This window comes from Cryptomeria japonica, chromosome 7 (assembly GCF_030272615.1).
Source record: "Cryptomeria japonica chromosome 7, Sugi_1.0, whole genome shotgun sequence".
NCBI classification, from domain to species: Eukaryota; Viridiplantae; Streptophyta; class Pinopsida; order Cupressales; family Cupressaceae; genus Cryptomeria; species Cryptomeria japonica.
Genome location: NC_081411.1, coordinates 52,934,284 through 52,956,515, shown reverse-complemented (window position 1 = coordinate 52,956,515; position 22,232 = coordinate 52,934,284).

Here is a 22,232-nt window from a genome sequence, read left to right as displayed (position 1 = left end):
GCGGTGTTGGATGTTGAATTTTTGGCAAAGTTCTTTGACATCCTAGTTTTTAAACTGTTTACCATTATCTGTGATGATAACTTTTGGGATGCCATATCGGCAGATTAGGTAATTCAAGATGAATTTGGATATTTGCTTGCTGGTGGTGAAAGTAAGAGGGATAGCCTCTACCCACTTGGTGAAGTATTCGGTGGTAGTGATAATGAATTTATGTCCGTTGGAAGATGAAGGGTGGATTTACCCCAATGAGATCGAGCCCCCACTGCGAGAAGGGCCATGGTGTAATAAATGGCTGCAATTCTTGTGACGGTGCATGAATCTTGTCACCATGTTGCTAGCAAGGGATGCATTTCTTCACATAATTGTATGCATCTTCTTCCATTTTAGGCCAATAGTATCCTGTTCTCAAAATTTTTTTAGCCAATGTGAGTCCACTTGAGTGTGCCCCACAGATGCCCTCATGTACTTCGTGTAATGCCCATTCGGCTTCTTGTTTATCTAAACACCTTAGGAGGGAACCATCAAAATGCCTTCTGAACAAGGTGTCTGCAAGGATGGTGTAACGGGCACATCGACGGATGAAAGTTTGTTGTTGGGTTTTGGTGAGATGTGGGGGAATGGTGTTGTCTTTGAGGAAAGCGAAGTTTCTTAGTACCAAGGGGACTCTGGACCAACGAGAACACACACCATTTCAGATTCTGGTAGATCGTATGCCGGTATAAACAATTGCTCGACTAAGAACTCGCACTTTTGACTATGTGTTGGCATTTGAAGGAGGGAGCCAATGGTGGCCATTGCATCTGCAGCCCTATTGTTTGTTCGTGGGATTTGATCAAACTTGATTGCCGTGAAATGTTGCTTAAGATCTTCAACCATGGTACGGTAGGGAAGGAGTTTATCATCTTTTGTCTGGTATTCATCATTGACTTGTTTTATGATGAGCTGGGAATCGCCATAAACTTGTAATTCCTTTATTTTCCAATGGATAGCCAAGCATAAACCTGTGATGAGGGCCTCGTATTCTACTATGTTATTAGTACATGCAAAGGCTATCTTGTATGATTTGGGGATGCCATCTCCTTGAGGTGTGACCAATAATATTCCTGCCCCTGATCCATTTTGAGTGTAGGAGCCATCAAAATACAATTTCCATGTGGAGGATGTGGTAACAGTCATAATGAACTCATCTGGTAATTTTGTGAGAAGAGGATGGTCGCCTGGAAGTGGAGCTTCAGCCAGTTGATCTGCAATGACTTGTCCCTTGATTGCTTTTCTGTCCACATATTCAATGTCAAACTCGCTTAAGAGCATGACCCATTTAGCCGTTCTGCCAATGAGAGTAGCTTTTGACAGGAGATATTTAAGTGGATCAATTTTAGCAATTAATTTTGTCTTGTTGTTTAGAATATAGTGTCGTAGTTTCTGTGTGCTGAATACTAATGCCAAACATGCTCTTTCAATGGGGGTGTAGTTGAGTTCATATCCTACTAGCGTCCGACTAATGTAGTAAATGGCGTGTTCCTTCCCTTGATCATCTGTTTGCGCCAGCAATGCCCCCAATGCCACTGTAGTAGCACATATGTACAAAATGAGGGGTTTTCCAAGGGTAGGTGGCATCAAAACTGGAGGTGATGCTAAATATTCTTTTAATTTTTCAAAGGCCTTTTGACAGAGGCAATCCCATTTGAATTTTGTGTCTTTTCGTAACAAATGTGCAAATGGATGGCACTTGTCGGCTAGCTGTGAAATGAAATGCTTGACAGACTGGAGTTTTCCCTGGAGACTGCGTAGTTGTTTGAGAGTTTTTGGCGGAGGCATTTCCATAATAGCTTTTACTTTTGCGGGATCAACCTCAATGCCTCTGCGGGAAACAATGAATCCTAGTAGTTTTCCCGATGTGACGCCAAACACACACTTTTTAGGATTTAGGCGCAGCTTGTATTTTTCCAATCTTTCGAAGATCTGTTTTAGAATAGGGATGTGCTCTTGTCTTGTCTTAGATTTGCCTAGCAGATCATCCACATAGTCCTCCATAATTTTGTGCAAGAGGTCATGAAAAATTGTTGTCATTGCCCCTTGATATGTAGCTCCAGTATTTTTAAGGCCAAAAGGCATGACCCGGTAACAGAAAGTACCCCATGGTGTTGTAAATGCGGTTTTATGTTGATCCTCATCTGCTATCCTGATTTGGTTGTATCCAGAAAACCCATCCATTAGCGATAGCATTTCATGTCCTGCTGTAAGATCCACAATCATATCTATGTTTGGAAGCGGGAAATCGTCTTTAGGACAAGCTATATTTAGATCTCGAAAATCTGTGCAAATGCAGATGCCCCCAGCAGGTTTGCCGACAGGCACAATGTTGGAGACCCATTCAGCGTAGTCTATGGGTTTGATAAATTCTGTGTCTAACAACTTTTGAAGTTCTGCCTTGACCAAGAGAGCAATATACGGGTGCATTTTGCGGAGTTTTTGTTTTACAGGTTTTGCATCTGGGCGGACGACGAGATTGTGAACCACCAAGGCAGGATCCAACCTTGGCATATCGGAATAGGACCATGCAAAATTGATTTTAACCTCTGTAAGGAAGTTGATGAAGTCTTGTTTCTCGATTTCGGTGAGGGATTTGGCAATGAGCACATTTTTTGGAATGACTTCAGTGCCCATGTTGATGCTGTCTGTTTCTTCTATCAACAAATTTGATTTGTCCTGTGGAAGATAACCAATGGTAGGGAGGTCAAATCCCTCATCATCAAGTGCCTTTTCCAGGTTTTTACTTTCAGATATGCCCTTTGTTTTTATTTCTTGTTCATCCAAAGGTGCCTCAAGGAGGTTTTCACCTAGGAAATCATATATTTTTCTTTTATTATCTTTTTTGTGGATAATGGTATTGACTTGACTACCAAAGTATCCCTTTTTCATGTAGTTGAATACCCTCAATTCTATTACCATCTTCCATATTTTGCGTTGTTAGGAGAGCAATGAGAGCATTATCGTCGATGCAAATATCTAAATTGGGTTTGTCTTGTTGGCCCCAGTCAATGAGTTCAGGATGGACAAGATGTAGCTCATGTGAAGTGGGAGGGGTTATGGGGGTGATGGTATTGATGTAAGCATCGAAGAAGGTATCTTTCTCATATTCATAAGGCATTTCATGGAATTCCTCTTCGTCAGCACTTTTGATATCCAAAGAAGGACTAGAAGGGGCACTAGGAATAGTAATCTTAGGCACCGGGGTGTACCCTAAGCCTCTGTTGTATCTATAGGAGATAGGATTTATGGGTGTTTTTCTTCCTTTTTCCTCTGGTCCTAGACCGTGTCCTTTGTAACCCATTTTTTCAACTATGGCAAATGCTTTTGGATACATTTCTTTGGATATTCTTGTTGGATCATCATCCTCTTCCTGGTACAGCCATGAAGAGATATCTGCTTCAAGGTTCTCATTATCAAGTGGGCCCCATTGCTGGAAGGTGGTGCTTTGGCATTGCATGACTGGTTTTGGGTCCTTTTTTAGCTCTTTTGGTTTGCCAAATGACTTAGGAGAGAGAGGGAGGTTTCCTATTAATAAGACGTCCTCCAATTTGTATTCTCCACAGCCATTATCCAAGATCTTGATTTGATTATTTGGTTGGGATGATGTGGAGGCAACATTTGATGTGTCAGATGGAAGCGTTGGCGAAGGTCTATTTAGTGGGCAATGATACAGATGTTTCCCCTCTAATAGTTTGCAATATTGAAAAGGTTGGGGATCACCTTTGATAGTGATCACTCTTCCATTATAGGGAAATTTGATGCATTGGTGATAGGTGGAGGGTACGGCTTGCAAGGAATGAATCCATGGCCTCCCGAGGAGAATGTTGTAGGGGAGATCAAGATCTAGTACTTGGCAAGGGGTTTCAATTGTAATGGGGCCCACTTGAAGAGGTAAGGTGATCACGCCCTTTGAAATTCTTTCTGCATCATCATATGCCTTTATTGTGATCCTTCCTGATATGTCTATCAGATCCTCAGAAAGTCCCAATTGTTTTATCAATTTGTATGTACACAGATTAAGCCTGGATCCACCGTCTATCAAGATTCGTTTGACCTTGTGCTTGTGGATGAGAGCTTCGATGTGCAAAGGTTTGTTATGGTCCTCATCTGTGGGAGCATCTTTGGAGTTAAATACAATGTGTTGCTGGGCGACAAGGTTTCCAATGAGGGTTTGAAATTGGGTGGCATTGATGTTATCAGGAACGCGTGATTGGAGAAGGGCTTGTTCCAAAATTTCTTTATGGACTGGAGAAGTCTTGAGAAGTTCCAAAATGGAGATCTGCACAGGTGTCTTCCCAAGTTGATCAAGGAGGTCATATCGGCGGGTGGAAGACATGGGTGGAGGGTTTGGTGGGGGAGGAACTCCTTGGATGGTGACTCTTCCTCGGCATGTAGTTGCATTACAGTCATTCTGGAAATGGGAGGTGGAAGGCGTGGCACCTTGAATGACTATTCTAGCCGGGTTTGGTCTACTTTGGGAAGAAGGAGGATTAACTCCTTGGATGGTTATGACATTGACATGATTGTCTGCAGGTTCAATGCGACTTACTAAAAAATCAAAACCGGTTACGTGATTAGCATAGTCATAATCCATTACGTTAGATGATGAGCCTTTTCCTTTATCATGCTTTGGGAAGGGTTCTTGGTACATTTTGAGTTTGTCATTGTTATTACCAGGTTTTGCATTTGCTACCTCAATCTCACCTCTATCAATGAGATCTTGTATGTAGATCTTCAGTTTCATACACTTTCGTGTATAATGTCCCTTGATACGATGGTATTCACAATACTCATTTTCATTATACCATCTTGGTTTAGGTTGATTGGGATCAAACGGGCGAGTGATTGGAAAAACTACTATACCTGCTTGGACAAGTTTTTGAAACACCACTTCAATAGGCTCAGCAAGAGGAGTGAAATCTCTTGGAGTCCTGTTATTCGATCGGGGTGGTCGTCCTTGGATTGAGACATTGTTGTGAGGTTTTTGAGATTGATTTGAATTATTTTGATTGTTGAATTGGTGAATATTGGTGGTGGATTTTGGGGGAGTGGCCACGGTTTGGACCCGCTTCACATCAGTTACACCATCATTGACCATGTTTTTATTTTTAGCCCAGAATTTTGGCTTGTCATTATGATAAGAGGAAGAACTTTTTGATGACTTCTGGTAATGTTTCAAGGTTCCTTCCTCCAACAAAACACGTTCGAGGGCGAGGCCCTTATCGGTCAATTTTTGGAAGGATTTGATACATTGAGATATTAAAGGTCTTGAAAGTTCAGGCACCAAGTTCTTTTGAAATAGTTCAATTTGATGTTGTTCTGGCATGTCCCACTGAAATTTTTTGATAAGATGACGCCATCTTTGTAGGAAATTGGCGAAGGTTTCTCCAGGCCTTTGTTTTGTATTACATAGGTCCATCATAGAAACATCATTACCCATGTTGTATGCATAGTGGGCCACAAATTTTTCTGCCAAGTCTGGAAAAGAGACAATGGAACCTCATGGTAAAGATGAGAACCATGCCAGGGTGTCTCCCATGAGACTCTTGGGAAAGAGTCTGCAAAGATAAAGGTCACTATAGGAGACTTCTTGGCATAAGATGTGGAATTCGTGGACATGGTCGCAGGGGTCTCCTTTGCCTTCATACTTGGTGAATTTAGGGATCTCAAATCCCGGGGGATACGGTGCAACTGATATAGATGGGTCATAAGGACAAGGGCAAAACTCTTCGAATGAGTAAGCTTTCCTTTTATTAGTGTTTTCTTTCATGTTTTTGATGATATTCTTCATGTCTTGAATTTCCTTGATGAGGTCTTGTTGTGGACTTTGATATTGATGAATTGTATCTGCCCCAAGCATTGGATGAACTAAAGAAGGTGCACCACCACCAATATATTGATATGATGAGGAAGTGGGAACGTGGGATGTGATGACCGATGTTGCTGGGGTTCGTGTGATAGTTGGTTGTGATCCACCAACTGTTGTGACGGGATTGAATGCGGTCTGGATAAAATTTGCGACATTGTTGGGAGAAAGAGAAGTTTGTGGAATAGAAGGAGGTGGTATAGAAGTTTGTTGAAGAATGGATGAGATTGGATTTGATAGTGGTATGGATGGTAAGGACGAAGAAGGTGGGATGGAGATCGTGGTGGGAGGTGTCGCGAGTGGCATTGATTGGGCTTGGATGATTGATGGGGCTGCAATTGATTGAGTTTGAATAGTAGGTGCAGCACTTTGTGTGGGAGCGAGGTCTCTTTGTGGTTGTTGGACAAGAGCGGATCTATTAAATTTAGGTGGAAGTTGAGCTCCATGTTCAAGAAGAGTTTTCAGAAGTGCAGTAGGATTGTGTTTAATAAACTTTTCTACCATCTCTTGGTTATAAGAATCCGCTAGGAAAGTTTGCACTTCCGGACAAAGTTCATCTTGGTTAACCATGTCAAGATTTTGGCTTTGACCTTGATCGCTTGGTTGCCCACTTTGTGTATGATCTTGCGTGGGATCTTCATATAGGACACCAATGTCTGGCATGCTATATTGTTGATCAGCCATCTTTTTCTTTTGGGATCGAGTTGCGACCATACACGATATTTGTGATGAAAAGACTTAGGAAAAATGTGATGAAATGACTTAGAAAATTTGTGATGGAAGGTTTTTAGAAACTTGTGATGAAACGACTTAAGAAATTTTGAGAATGAAAGGACTTAAGAAATTTGTGATGAAAGGACTTAAGAAATTTGAGGATGAAAGGACTTAAGAAATTTGTAGATGAAAGGACTTAAGAAAACTGTGATGAAAGGACTTAAGAAATTTGAGGATGAAAGGACTTAAGAAATTTGTGATGAAAGGACTTAAGAAATTTGTGGATGAAAGAACTTAAGAAATTTGTGATGAAAGGACTTAAGAAATTTGAGGATGAAAGGACTTAAGAAATTTGTGGATGAAAGCACTTAAGAAATTTGTGATGAAAGGACTTAAGAAATTTAAGGATGAAAGGACTTAAGAAATTTGTGGATGAAAGAATTTAAGAAATTTGTGATAAAAGAACTTAAGAAATTTGTGATGAAAGGACTTAAGAAATTTGAGGATGAAAGGACTTAAGAAATTTGAGAATGATTGATGAAGAAGGTATGGTAGTGATGGTTTAGAAGAAAACTTGATGACTAGGTTGTCTTTGGCATGAACATGAAGGATCTATTTAAATGGCAAGTTGTATAAAGGGATATGACCACCTTGATTTGGATGATAGTAGGTGTTTCAAGGGACAAACTTGAATGTTGACGTAGAGGATAAACTCTTAGCTTCTCTCTTAGGCTTATGAAAAATGGGACGGACGGAGTTTTGACGCAATTTTGAACTTGGTGTGGGTAATAACTTGGACAATTTGTTTGTGTCTTGACAAATATTTTTGCAAAGTTTTTTGGGGATAGTGATGTGTTTTTAGTCTACTCTTGGCAAGTATGTATCAAACAAAGCAAACACAATGATTAAATGCATATTATCTCAAAGACACTCATGCTCATATACAACATTCTTAAGGCTGGCAAGGACAATAGTCATTGAATCCCAATTGGTTTCCCATCTACGCTTACCCAGAGCAGACACTTAGATGCTTGACCCCATTGGCTCCCCTCCACGGCACTCACTTCTCGGGGCAGACAAGCATCAATTCCCATGAAAACTCCTCATGGCGAACTTTGTGTCTCTACTAAGGACTATAAGAATATGGGCCGCTTCAGAGGTCCAACCTCCTGCACCAATGACTAGAGGGTTTTTGGCCACTATGAACAAGGTGTTTAGTAAGTCTTCCCGTTAGGAGCTACCCTTCGAAGTTGCGCAAGCGCAATTGAGGCCTATAGCCCAACGAAGCACCAAGAACTTAGTAGTCACGCAAGCATGATTGAGATCTCTAGGATCCTACTAAGCACCCAATGTGAGAGTGAACTCTCATATAGCCCCAACCATTAACCCTTTCGTAGTCAATGGCCTATTTATTATAGTGAGTTGGGAACCCCAGGTCCGGGTGTACTCACTTGGGTCGTTCCCCTCTTACCTTCTCAAAGAGCAAGTTGGGAGGGCAGGCCCGCTAGAGATAAACACACAATCAAACAAGAAAAGGTTGGAGGGTCTGGATTTCTGATCGTCTAATAAGACGAGAGCATACTTTCCTACCTTTACGCTTTTCTTAAAGACACATAAGACAATGATTCATTCCATTTTAATTAATATCTAGGTGCCTAATTTAAATAAATGCACAATATTTGGTTGAATCAGCTAGGCAACCTGCAAAACCACTTGATTGGTAGTTTGAAAAAATAGTCTTCAACAAGCGTCCTGCAAAACAACTTGATTAGTAGTTTGGAAAAATAGTCTTCAACAAGCGTCCTGTAAAAAATCAACAAAATGACAAAAATATTAATTTATTTTTATTTTTTGGGAATAAATAGAAAAACATGAATAAAAACTTTTTTACTAATGACAAATGTGGATTTGAAGAAAGCTTTGATGGGTAAATGGGGTTTGACTAGGTTTTTACCACTTTCTGAGGGAGATGCAAGCGAAAAAATGGGGATTTTGGAGGAGAGATGAAGGAATGGGAAAATTTGTCCAAGAGGGACAAAGAAGCAAAAGTTGAAGATGGATAATATGGGAAAAATTTGGAGGTGATTGGATGAAAAGGGAAGAAGTTATGACAAACCCTAAAAATAGAGAAATATGAGATTTTGGGCTTCAAAAAGTGGATTTTTGAGATAAGGCCTCCAAGGAAGAAAATGCGGAAAATAGCAATGTAGAGAATATGGTGAAGTTTGAAGGGTCATGGAGTCAAGATAAAAAAGATATGGCGAAAAAAAAAAAAAAAAAAAATTTACTCTTTTTTTTTTTTTTCTACCCTAGATTTAACGGAACAGAAACCCTAAATTTAACAGTACAGAAACCCTAAATTTAACAAAACAGAAACCCTAGATTTAACAGAGCAGACAGAAATGGAACAGAAACCCTAAATTTAATAAAACAGAAACTCTAAATTTAATAAAACAGAAACCCTAGATTTAACAGAGCAGACAGAAACCCTAGATTTAATAGAGTGAATTGTCTCACTAAACAGAATAAAATAAAAATGTCAAAGGTCCGGATTTCTGATTGTCTAGATAGACAAGAGCATACTCTCCTACTTTCACACTTTCCTGCAGGCGGAGAGATTATATTTAAACAGAGCAGATAACAGGAAATAAATAAATTAAATACAGACTACAGTTAGCGCCTACAATTTTCAAACAGATTAACAAAGCAGACAGTAGCACTACACATATAGAAAAGTGTCAAAGGTCCAGATTTCTGATTGTCTAGATAGACAAGAGCATACTCTCCTATTTTCACACTTTCCTGCGGTCAGAGCATACAATCATGCTAAACAGAATAGAAAAGTGAAAAGTCTGGATTTTTGATTGTCTATATAGACAAGAGCATACTCTCCTACTTTCGCACAGATTATACTAAAACAGAACAGACAACAAATCAAATAACAAATCAGATAACAGAGCTGTCACGCTGCAATAGAAACAGAAAGAAACAGAACAGAATAAGGAGGAGCTATCGCGCAGAAATGCAGAGCCACGATTCTGGAACCTGCGAAAAAGATATATACATATTTTTATTTTTATTTTCTGCAGTCGCGCTATTCTGGAACCTGTGTCTCACAACTCATAAAAACCTTAAAAAAAACAATAACATTAGTTCTCAGGGACGTGAGTCCCACCGAGCGTGCCAAAATGAAGAGGGAAAAATAGATTTGAAAGGTAAACTGATCAAAACATAACGAAATAAACATGCAAAATGCTAAAATATCATAAAAAGACCATTTCACCTTGCTATTTTACCTTCTCCTTCGGATTGAGCTTGATGAAGTGAAGGCACCCCTTGATAATGCTCCACTTGATGTGCTCCTTTGATTGCTGGATGTGGATGACTCTCCAATATTGTGCACAAATGATAAGGATGAGATGATCAAGTTGCCAAGATGATTTCCTGGGCTTAAAAGGGCAGCATAAGCTTACTGAATTTCAAGATGATTTGAATGAAGGGATGAAACCCTATTTTATAGGAAGAGGAGAGGAAAACGGATGGCTAGGATGAATTCGAGATGAAGGGCTAAGATTTACTTGTGAGGTCACACAAGGTCCAAGAGAGGGTGTGGAGACCAAGAAATATGTCTTAAAGGCATTTCGTATCTCCACACTCTACAAGATGCATTGGAGGAATTAAAATTTTTCCAAAAATGGATATTATGGGGATTAGAAGAATAAAAAAGAATTAAAAATTCCTTGGGAGAGGGAAATGCCTAGAGGAATGTAAGATTTCTAGAAAAAGAGCATTTAAAGCTAGTGGTTGGATGAAAGGACAAAGAGTTGACTTTGTGGCTAATCATGATGATTAGCCATTAACGACTCATTAGGAGGGGAATTAGAGGAAATGTTAGGTGGGATTTATATTTGTAGGAGAATTTGACTAAAAGAATAATGTTAAGTGAGTTTAGGGAGTTTCTAGAAGAATTTATTAGGTTAATGTTGAATTAAGAAGATGATTTGTAGGAATCATGTAGGTTAACTAATTAATTGAAATTAATTAGCTAAGAGGAAGATTTGTGAGGATTTGATTTTTTAGAAGAATAAAGAAAGGGATTGATTTATTAAATAAATCAATCATATGCTATAGTGACAATATTAATTATATTTAATTAATATTGAGAAGAATTTTAATTAACATAATTAATTAATTAATTATGTGAGGAATTAAAAAATAATTAAAATAATTATTTTTAAGTGTCTACACCGAGCATACTCTAGAAGAGCATATTTCTTAGTGGGTCCGAAATCCCACAGTGGTTTTTCCCTATTTGGGTTTCCACGTTAAATCTGGTGTTATGAGTGTTATGATGTTCATATGCTTTTGAGTTTGCATGTTTAGCAGTTTTTGTTATATTACTGAAGTATATGTTACCGAGGTTGAATCTGATGTTTTTAAGGAAGATTAAGTTTGTATGATTCACCCCCCCTCTTATCTTATTAGCTTGGCATCTGTTCTTAACATTAAGTATCAGAACTATCAATTGGTATTAGAGCTTTGGACTCCAGAAGAAAAAGTTTAAAGGTACTTGAGGCAAAGATCCAAAGATGTATAAGAGGGATGCACCGAAGCTGAACAAGTCAAGTTTCTCTACATGGTAGAAAAGGATGAAGCTGCACCTATCAGGAGTTGGAGAATATGTTGTATATTATTTGGAGAATGGTTTCATCACACCGAGCACCTATCCATTGACAATGGAAGAGATAAAGGCAAAGCAAGAACATATCCAAGCAATGATTGAAATAACATCTGCATTGACCGATTCAGAGTTTAATGATCTAGAAGGCTGCAATGATGCAAAGGCAATGTGGGACAAGCTCATATCTGCGTATGGCGGTGATGAACATGTTCAAAGAGCAAAAGTGGATAGTCTAAGAGGACAACTTGAATCTATGAGGATGAATGAAGGTGAGAACATAACCCAGTACAGTACAAGACTAAAGGAGATTATCAATCAAATCAAAGGAGCAAGTGGAACCATTGAAGAAAAGGATATAACAAGTAAGTTGTTAAGAACCCTTCTACCAACTTATGCAATCCGAGTCTCTGCAATCAATGAATTAAGGTTTGTACCCAATATGCCAGTTTCTTTAGATGCTACTATTGGTAAGCTACATGCATTTGAGTTAAGTAACTGTGATAACAGTGGGTCATTGGTAAATAAAGTTGAATTTGCATTTAGTTCTTTTCATATTGGTGAATCTGATGATTACAATGATAGAATGAGTAAATACACTAAAGCGGATCATAGTGGAGCAAGTGAAAGATTTCGCAAGAACATGGAGGAAGTACACAAACTGTATGAGGAAATCAAAAAGCAAGAAGAGTTTGAAGAACTATTAGCCAGAAGGTTACCGAGAGGCAAAGGAATGTATAAAGGAAAACTACTTTTGAAATGTTTCAATTGTGATAAGATAAGACATATGGCTTCTAACTGTCCTGAAAAAGACTCTACTAAAAAGAGAGATTACCGAGATGACAGACAAAAAGATAATCATTACAGAGGACACCAAGACTTCAAAAGAAGAGATAGAAAGTCATGCTTAATAGCCGATGAGGAATCCAATGATGATAAATCAGATGAAACTAATATAGAGGAAGTAGTTTATGTGGCTATCAAAGATGGATCAGATGAAGAAAGGTATGAAGAAAAAGCCCTAATATCTCACATAAATACTAGTGATTCTTGGATCATAGATAGTGGATTCTCACATCACATGACAGGTGATAAACACAAGTTTGTTATGTTAGAAGACTATGATGGAGGCTATGTAAGATTTGGTAATGATGCACCATGTCCAGTAAAAGGTAAAGGATCTATAACACTTCTTGACAATGCTAAATGCAATGATGTTTATTGGGTTGAAGGTTTGAAATATTATTTGTTGAGTGTAGCACAACTAAACAATATAGGATACTGGATAGAATTTCAGAAAGGAATTGTCAAAGTTCATGACAAGAATGGAAAGTTAGCTGCTATCAAGACACAAATAAAAGGTAACACATTTCACCTTGACTCAACTTGGAATAAGTGTCTATATGCAAAGATAGATGATACCTGGTTATGGCATAGAAGGTTTTGTCATGTAAATTTTGATAATCTAATCAAAATAAGCAAGAAGCACCAAGTAAGAGGTCTACCGAGTCTTCAAAAACCTGAGAATGCTATATGTTGAGGATGCCAAATGGGTAAAATGACAAGATCAAGCTTTACAAGTAATTCCTACACCTCTAAGGGAATTTTAGATCTTGTGCACACTAATCTTTGTGGTCCTACGACTGTTCAAAGTTATTATGGTGATAAATATTTCATACTATTTGTGGATGATTACTCAAGGATGATGTCAATTATGTTTTTAAAAGAAAAATCAGAAGCTTTTCAAATGTTTAAATGGTACAATGCAAGAGTTCAAAATGAAATAGGAAGACAACTGAAATGTCTTAGATCAGATAGAGGAGGAGAGTTCACATCTGATGAGTTCAACTTATTTTGCAATGATCATGGTATAAAAAGACAAGTCTCTTCACCAAGAACTCCACAACAAAATGGGATAGCTGAGAGACGAAACAGATATATTGTGGATTGTGCCAGAACCCTAATGATTGAAAAGAAAGTGCCACAAACATTTTGGAGAGAAGCAATAAGCACAACAGTTTACACCCTGAACCGAGTACAACTGAAGAAAGGAACTTTGAAGACACCATATGAAATTTGGTGTGACAAGAAACCTAATGTAAGTTACTTCAAAATCTTTGGAAGTAGATGCTATGTACACAAAGATGATAGAAATGGCAAGTTTGATCAGAAAAGTGAAGAAGGAACATTTCTAGGTTTTTCTTCTAGAAGCAAAGCATTTAAATGTCTGATGAAATCATCTAACAAAATAGTAGAAAGTGCAAATGTGAAAATTGATGAATTTGCAGAAAGAAATGATGAAGGAAATTCCAAGGAACTAGAAGATTATGATGAATTTGTCTATGTTCAACCGACAAGTCCTACCGACAAAACTGCAGAAGGAAATGAAGAGAATGTCCAGTTACCGAGTGATGAAGAAGATCATACAGAGCCTACTGAGCCTATATTAGCCAAGTATGTCAGAAGACATCATGCATCAAGTCAGATTATAGGAGACATGGACGATCCAGTGATGACAAGGAACAAACTGAGACAGAACACATGTCTGATATCTGAATTTGAACTGAGAATAGTGAAAGAGGCATTTAACGGTGAAGATTGGATAAATGCTAGGACATAAGAGATTGATCAAATCAAGAAGAATGACACGTGGACTTTAATCCCAAGATCGAAGGACAAAAATGTAATTGGTACAAAGTGAATTTTCATAAACAAGCTGAATGAAAAAGGTGAGGTCATTCGAAATAAAGCAAGACTAGTTTGCAAAGGTTATGCCCAAGAGGAAGGAATTGATTATGGTGAAACTTTTGCTCCTGTGGCAAGACTTGAAGGAGTAAGAACATTGTTGGCATATGCTGCTTACAAGAATTTCAAGGTATATCAAATGGATGTCAAATCTGCATTTCTGAATGGTATTTTAGAAGAAGAAGTTTTTATTGAACAACCTGAAGGATTTTTTGAAGACAAGAATAAAGATCAGGTATTTAAATTGAACAAAGCTTTATATTGTTTGAAACAAGTACCTAGAGCATGGTATGAAAGATTGCACTCTTATTTAATCAAGATTGGTTTTATAAGAACAAGTGAAAACAACAATATGTACATGAAGAATGATGAAAATGGAATACTGATCTCAGCCATATTTGTTGATGATATTATCTTTTGTGGAAGTGACTCTCTATGTAAGAACTTTGGAAATGAAATGAGAAAAGAATTTGAGATGTCATTAATCGGTGAGATAAAGTATTTTATAGGTTTACAAATATTGCAAATGAAGATTGAGATTTTCATTACTCAATCCAAGTACATAAAGAAAATCTTGAAGAAATTTGGAATGGAGGATTCAAAACTAGTAAGTACTCCTATGACTACCAATTGTAAACTATCAAAGAATGATGAATTTGCATCTGTTGATGAGACACTTTACCAATCCATGATTGGAAAGCTACAATATGTTGTTCACACTAGGCCAGATATAGCACATGCAGTAGGTATAGTTGCAAGATTCTCTGCAGACCCTAAGGAAACACACATGACAACAATCAAGAGAATTTTCAGATACTTGAAAGGGACTGAGGATTATGGCTTAGTATATCAGAAATGAAATGACTTTGATTTAAAAGTTTATACTGATGCTGATTGGGCAGGCAACATTGATGACAGGAAAAGCACAAGTGGAGGAGCTTTCTTTTTAGGAGAAAGACTAGTGAGTTGGCTTAGCAAGAAACAAGGATGTGTTTCACAGTCAATAGCAGAAGATGAATATGTTGCTGCAACATTGAATTGCACCAACATAGCATGGATCAAACAATTGTTGGAAGGTATAAATGAGAAAGTTGCCGAGCCAGTAACTATATTCTGTGACAATACTAGTGCCATTAACATTTCAAAGAATCCTGTTATGCACTCTAAGATGAAGCACATCTCTATCAAATATCATTATCTTAGAGAAGAAGCTCAAGAGAAGAAAGTGGTGTTGGAGTATGTTAGCACAAAGGAACAAATAGCATATATCTTCACCAAGTCACTGCCAAGGGACACTTTTGAGTATCTCAGAAGTAAGTTAGGGGTCCTACCCCTATCTTCCATTCACTGACCGAGTTTGGTGAAGGCATCAATTTGATGACTCTATAGAATATCTTTTAGGAATTGATGTTGATTTACACACTTTAGGAGGTTTTCTAAAGGTGTGCAGGAAACAAATACAGGGAACAAGAATTGAAGACAAATGCTCTGACCGAGACTAAGTTGACACATAATAGCAGGAAATCACTTCATACAGGAAGAAATTATGTTTTAGTTCTTTACTTTTTGGCATTGTTGTCAAAGGGGGAGAAGACTGAAGAAAAGCTAGATTGAAGAGAAAAGATGAGAAGACTAATGTATGGGGGAGAATTCTGATGACAGAGGGAGAGCATTTCAGCATTTCAGAATCTCACAGCAATCCGAATCAATTAAGTCAAATCAATTGGTTTTGCCATCAATGCCAAAGGGGGAGATTGTTGGCATTATAACAGACAAAGGGAGATTGTTGGCATTTCAATAAGGATATTGAGAAGGTTGTTGATGATTATGGATATAACTAATTAAGGATGTTTACTGTCTTAATATTATTATTTTGTCATTGATGTCAAGAAATTGATTTTCTAATTCAGTATGATGTTGCCATATCTTAAGAAGTATGATTTGATGAGAATTAAGATGTCGATAAAAGACACAGAAAGAATATGATGAATAAGGGGAGGAATAAGTTATTCAATGGGAAACTATTACCGAGTTAGACAATGATGAGATCATGATGTTAATATTGTTTTGATATCATACATATGTTATTAATTGTAAGGTTAATACTATACTATGTTACCAAGCAAAGAACCTAGTCGGTAAACCCTAAGGAACCTACTTGGTAAACCCTAAGGTTATCACTATCGGTTAATGAAGGTGGTATGTCTATCGAGTGAAGTTTAGTATTTACCGAGTTGCAACCGAGTAATAACAGAATGCATTGAATGAATAAAAGCATTATTTAATGAAGGAAGTTGATGAGCTGGCTATGATTAAATGATTGGTATGCCATGAATGAAGTTTGTTAAAGAATCTATGGCAAAGGAAAATCGACAGGAAGATCTACATCACCAGATTGAAACACAATAACCTAGTACAAGTTCCAAGAAATGTATGCAAGTTCCAAGGCGGGGTAAAACATTTTCAGATCGAAGGATACATTGAACTTGGTCAAAGTTTGAAGATCTGATGGCTATGATTGATCATGGGAAATGTGATTAAGGAGATTAAGCAGTTGGCAAATTGTTTATAAATAAGGAACTATTGATAAATAAGGTATGCAGGCAAGTGTATGCATAGAGATGCTACATAGTGATTACCGAGCACTAAACCTTGAAGACCTGTTTTGAATAACAGAGTATAGAGCCCAACAGATGGACAAGATTATTTCTATGTCTATATTGTATTGAGCAAATAAGAATCTGCTTTAGCATTTTAGATGTGAAGTTGCAGATAGATTTTATTACTGTTATTTTGTAAAGTGACAGAAAATCTCTTAACCGAGTGGACTTAACAGTCTTATTTGTAAAACCCTCTAGCAAGGTGACATTCTGATTGAGTGTTTGAAATCTTTTGACAATGTCACTTCTAACAAGGTGAAGATCCTAACAGATCTAAGGGAAATCCCTTAATCAGATCACATCTAGTAATATGTTTGTAATCTTTAACATGATTTGCTTTTAACCGAGCATACTCTAGAAGAGTATATTTCTTAGTGGGTCCGAAATCCCACAGTGGTTTTTCCCTATTTGGGTTTCTACGTTAAATCTGGTGCTTTGAGTGTTATGATGTTCATATGCTTTTGAGTTTTCATGTTTAGCAGTTTTTGTTAGATTACTGAAGTATATGTTACCAAGGTTGAATCTGATGTTTTTATGGAAGATTAAGTTTGTATGATTCAACCCCCCCCCCCTCTCATCTTATTAGCTTGGAATCTATACTTAACATTAAGTATTAGAACTATTAGTGAAGCCCTCAGAACTCCAATTTAGGCATTTGGGGGTTTGAACCTAGAATGGTGTATATGAGTAAAGTTGAGGAGTTAACTCCAAATAAGGGGTTAGAGATCAAAATGAAAGGAGCAAAACTTGTAAATCTTCCTCAAACATGTTTTGAAGCTTGAAAACTCCCAAGTAATAGTAAATTCCAATTGCAAAGCGAGCAGGAGTCAAAGATTGAGAAAACCATCTATTTGGGCAAGGTGGAGTATGCTTGAGTAAGGAAGTGAATCAAAAAGATAGGGTGATTGCCTGAGAAGAGGACTGAAGTGTTGATTAGCCAATAATAAAATTTGTTATAGTAAACACACGTTGAACATAAAACTAACCTATTGGTGGACTCTAGCAAGATTTAGACTTATTGTCATGTTTCGACTCAAAAGTCCCTATCAAGAGCTAATTTGTTCAATACAAGAATCTAAGTTCTATGCATCTACACTATAGTCTCATAATACTAAGCATCTTACCTTGCATAGAATTTTTAGATCATTTTGATAGCATTATAATCTTATAATAATCATTTTTTGTATATCATATCTTAGTATATCATGCTAGTCTCATATCCATATCATGTTCATGCTAGTTTAATCTCACACCAATCTTATCATTTTGCACCATATCATAGTTTCATATCTATATTATTATCTCATCACTAGGATCTTAGTTGCATTCATTTAGATCTTAGAAACACACTATCTATCATTCTTTGAGTAGGCATCCCAAGATCAAGTGCTCTTCCAAGCTGAGAGCCACTTTGAATCTAAAGTGATCGTTGGAGATATGTTGGGTGAATATTTTGTCACAAGTGTACCAATGACAAAATATGTATTTCACACACAACTATATTAAGACAAAGTCTTTCCTCTCATCAAGGGGAGGTTCCCTGGAAGAATTTGGGTATTTCAAAAACTTTGAAATTAAATTCAGGGATAAGCTTAGGGCATGTAATTATCTTTTTTCAGAATTAATGTATCTCCCTTCACTTGATGATATTTCTTACAACTAACAAAACTAACAACTAATAGAACTTCTTTACAATGATTTTTTTTATCTCAACAATTATGTAAGCTCAAAGTCTTACATGAGTGCAACTTACTTTAATTACCACAATTACAACTATAATTCAAACTTGTAGCTCAAAGTATCCAAGATGTGATTAATTTTCCTAAAAACTAAGAGCAACTAATAGCAATACAAAGCTTACTATGTAATCACTTAACTATCAGAAGATTTACCAAATATGCAAATAGAACAAAGTCTACTTATCACAATTAGAGATATCTCTTATTCACATAAACAATAATACCAATAAGATTCAAGTGTTTAGGAAATGATCATGAGAACTGGACGTAAGAACAATTCTTGATCATAAACACAATCTTCAGCCCAACACAAAGTTTGGAAACCAGTGGATTGCTATGTTTATTTCGTTGAATCAACTTTTACATCAAAAAGCTCAAAGTCTTTGTTGAGGCAAAAATTTGCCAGAGTCTTGCTTAGTATAATAAAAGATAAATATTTACAAATGAGGTCCTCCTTATATAGGAAAAGAAGTTGAGAAAAAGGTGGGCACAATTGAGTAATTTAACTGCATAGTCCCACTTGACTACAACTACTGCATAAAATAAAAATGCAACTACAAGAAAATTAACAGTAACTGAGCCAAAATAGCTTCCATCTCGGCTTTGTCTGATATTGTGGTAGAGATAGTGATAGCGCGAACCTTGGAAATTGCATCTCCAACTTTCACATACTTCTTTCTTCCATCCTTCAACATTAAGGCAAGAACTTCAAAAATAACCTCTATCTCAAGTAGTTTATCAAATGCATTCAATGAGAAGTCTTGTTCTTCCCAGTGAGTAATTAGGGAAATAAATTCTTGTATGATTTTCTCACTAGATATTAGTTTTTGATCATCACCATACAAGCAACAAGGAATTTCAACTATCCTTGCTGAAATCCAGCCAATCTCATGATCACATTCTTTCTTTTCTTGATCTAGCTCTGTGATTATTGACCTTATTATTTTACCTTTGTGAGATAATAACAATAGAATTTGGATGTATTTCTCTCGTGTTGATATTACCTTGTTTTCTACAAGGACATCAATCCTAAAATGTTCCATTTTACCCCAAAGAGTCATGCTCTTTTCAATGTCTTCCATTTCTTTGGAGAAAGGAGTTTTGATACCTTGCATCTAACTTTGAACAACTTCAAAGTCCGTCGATAACTTAACCATTTAGTCCAAAAGAAGAGAGCCCCCTGACTTCAAACGATTGATCCATTCGTCCACTACTCGCCCCTTGACACCTACCTATTTCACCTTTTTGAGCACCTCAGTATCAATAAGGAAACAAATGGCTCAACCTCTTGGGAAGATTGTGTGACTTTGAGAAGCACAATTGTCAGCCAATCACACTTTTGTTTCCACTCAATATTTTTAGCGCTTTCCTCATCCAACTTGCACATAATTGCATTCAATGCTTCTTGAGAGACTTGTTTGACACTCTCATGTGTTTCAACCCCAATTTCTACTGTTTGCATTGTGTAGTCGGTAGGCTGAACATTATCTTTGCTTTTGTCCGCCACAGGTATTAGAACTTCAACATACTTTCTCTTAGTAGCAGGATCCACCAACACCTGAGAAACATTCTTTATCTTTTTAGTCCCTCTTTCCTTGGATGGAACTAACTGCTCAAAGTCAAAGTCATTTGGTGAAATCACTTGTTTCCTCCTTGTGGGTGCCACAATATCCATCCATGGTGGAATATCTTATTTGGTGGTTGGAGTTGTGGCCTCCTTTTGAGTAGTTGTCGGTATATGAGACACATTTTGACTTGATGATACGGTAGTAGAAGATGGAATTACTTGCACTATGGTTGTGCTAATAGATGGTGGTTCTATTGATAGAGCAGTAGTAGTCATTATTGGTGCTTCCTCCAAAACATCTGTGGTTACAACCATTGATGGTGTTTCAGTGGTGACAATGGCACTTACAATAGGTGGAGCTTCAACCATGATAGTTATATAAGGTAGGGCCACTGACTATGCTTTACAACTATTTGCTCCAAAGATTTAGTGAAATCCATAATTAAAGATTCAATAATGGATGTAGGAACATCATCAAAACTTGGTAGACTAGACAATGTAACATATTCCTGATCACCCTCCTCTTGTGGTAATTCTATATTCAACCCCACATCATCATATTCTTCTACCTCTTGATCCGAATCTGATTCAATAGAATGAATGACAACTTGTATAGGAGTTGATACCTATGAAGCGGGTGGGGTAGTACTTTCTCCTTGTTGAGTTGATTCTTCTACTTCTTGCATTTCCTCTTCATGAGGAATCTTCCCTTCTTGTTATTTTTCTAGTTCATTTGCAGTTGGTTGTTCAGAATCCTTAGATGTTACTTGTGGGGCTGATGAAGATTCACCTTTCTTTGAACCTTTGACCATGAATTTTAACTTCGGTCCTTTTCCCTTAGATTTTGGTGAAGGGATTGGTGGTGGGACCTGCACATCTTCTTTGTTCTTGGTCTTTAATTCATATGTTTTGCCAACTGGACCATCACTATCATCATCATCACCAAAACTGGAAGAAAGTTGCTTCATTCTAATCCCCTTATTCAAGAATCATGCATTAGTAATAGCCAAAATAGGAGAAATTCTTTGGGTAATAGACTTACTTTCTTTCTTGGACCATTGGATGAGTGGCAGGGGAGAATTAGCAACCTTTCATTCAAAGTAGACCGGGTCCACTATGTCATCAGTATCTTCCATTATGTCTGGGATCCTAGCCAAATTCGGGTTCTCAATCTGTTCTAAGGTGAGACAACTGAATTCCATCATTCTCACATCTTCCTCATCTTCACAATCTATCCAGACATCTTCGAGCCAATATACATGTGTATAGCTCCTCTTGATTTTGTTCTTCATCCCATGAAAATCAAAATTATTATGAGCTTTCAACCTCCCCATAGTCACAAATTGCATTTCATCCTCCATATTTTTGGCCTTTGCGTTGGTCAATACTGAATATCGGCAAATAGATTTTGGAAATTTGAGGCTAGTTTTATGAGCTTGTGACTGCCTTTCATGTACATGAATCAATTGTCGGCATAATTCCATGAGGAAAATTTTATCTGAAGGATACCTTGGTAGCATGAATGGTTCACTTGTAAAACATCCTATACAGATATATGTGGAAGTAGGAAATTGAAGGAGTACACAACCAAAGAAAGAAACTCTGTTGTATGTCGCTTTTGAAAGTCTTCTCTTCTCTAAGCCTTTATCAAACATACACTTCCAGACAACAAAGAAGATATCATTAACCCTTCTGAAGTGACTTCTTTGATTATCAATTGTAAGATGATAATAGTAATCCCATACTGGCACTAGTCTTCTATCACTCTTGGTAGACAAACTTGGATATTGCCTCATGGGGGCCGCTACATACAAAAGGTATGAGGTCATATATAAATTCAGTGTTGTTTTACCCTCTTTCATAGTGCATCACTAATCTGCTCTCTCCAATCTATTTTGGTAGTTCCTTTTTTTATTATGCTCATATAATAACACATCCAATTCTGGAAGTAATGAGAATGTCTTAGACCTTTTACTCGTGAAAGCATAGTGACCATATCATTGTATTCCTCATTAAAATCACTTCTATGGAAGTATTTAGGACATCTTGAAGTAGTGGAGACCCTGACTGGAGATAAGAAAACTTTCTTTATTTTCTTCTTACAATTTTCTTCATTCTTCTCATAATACTCTTGAGCACTATCTTTGGTTATGTCTGCTACCTCTTCTACTGGAGAACCCTTAAACACACTGTTAAAGAAAACACTATCTAGTGTCATAACAATGTTTTT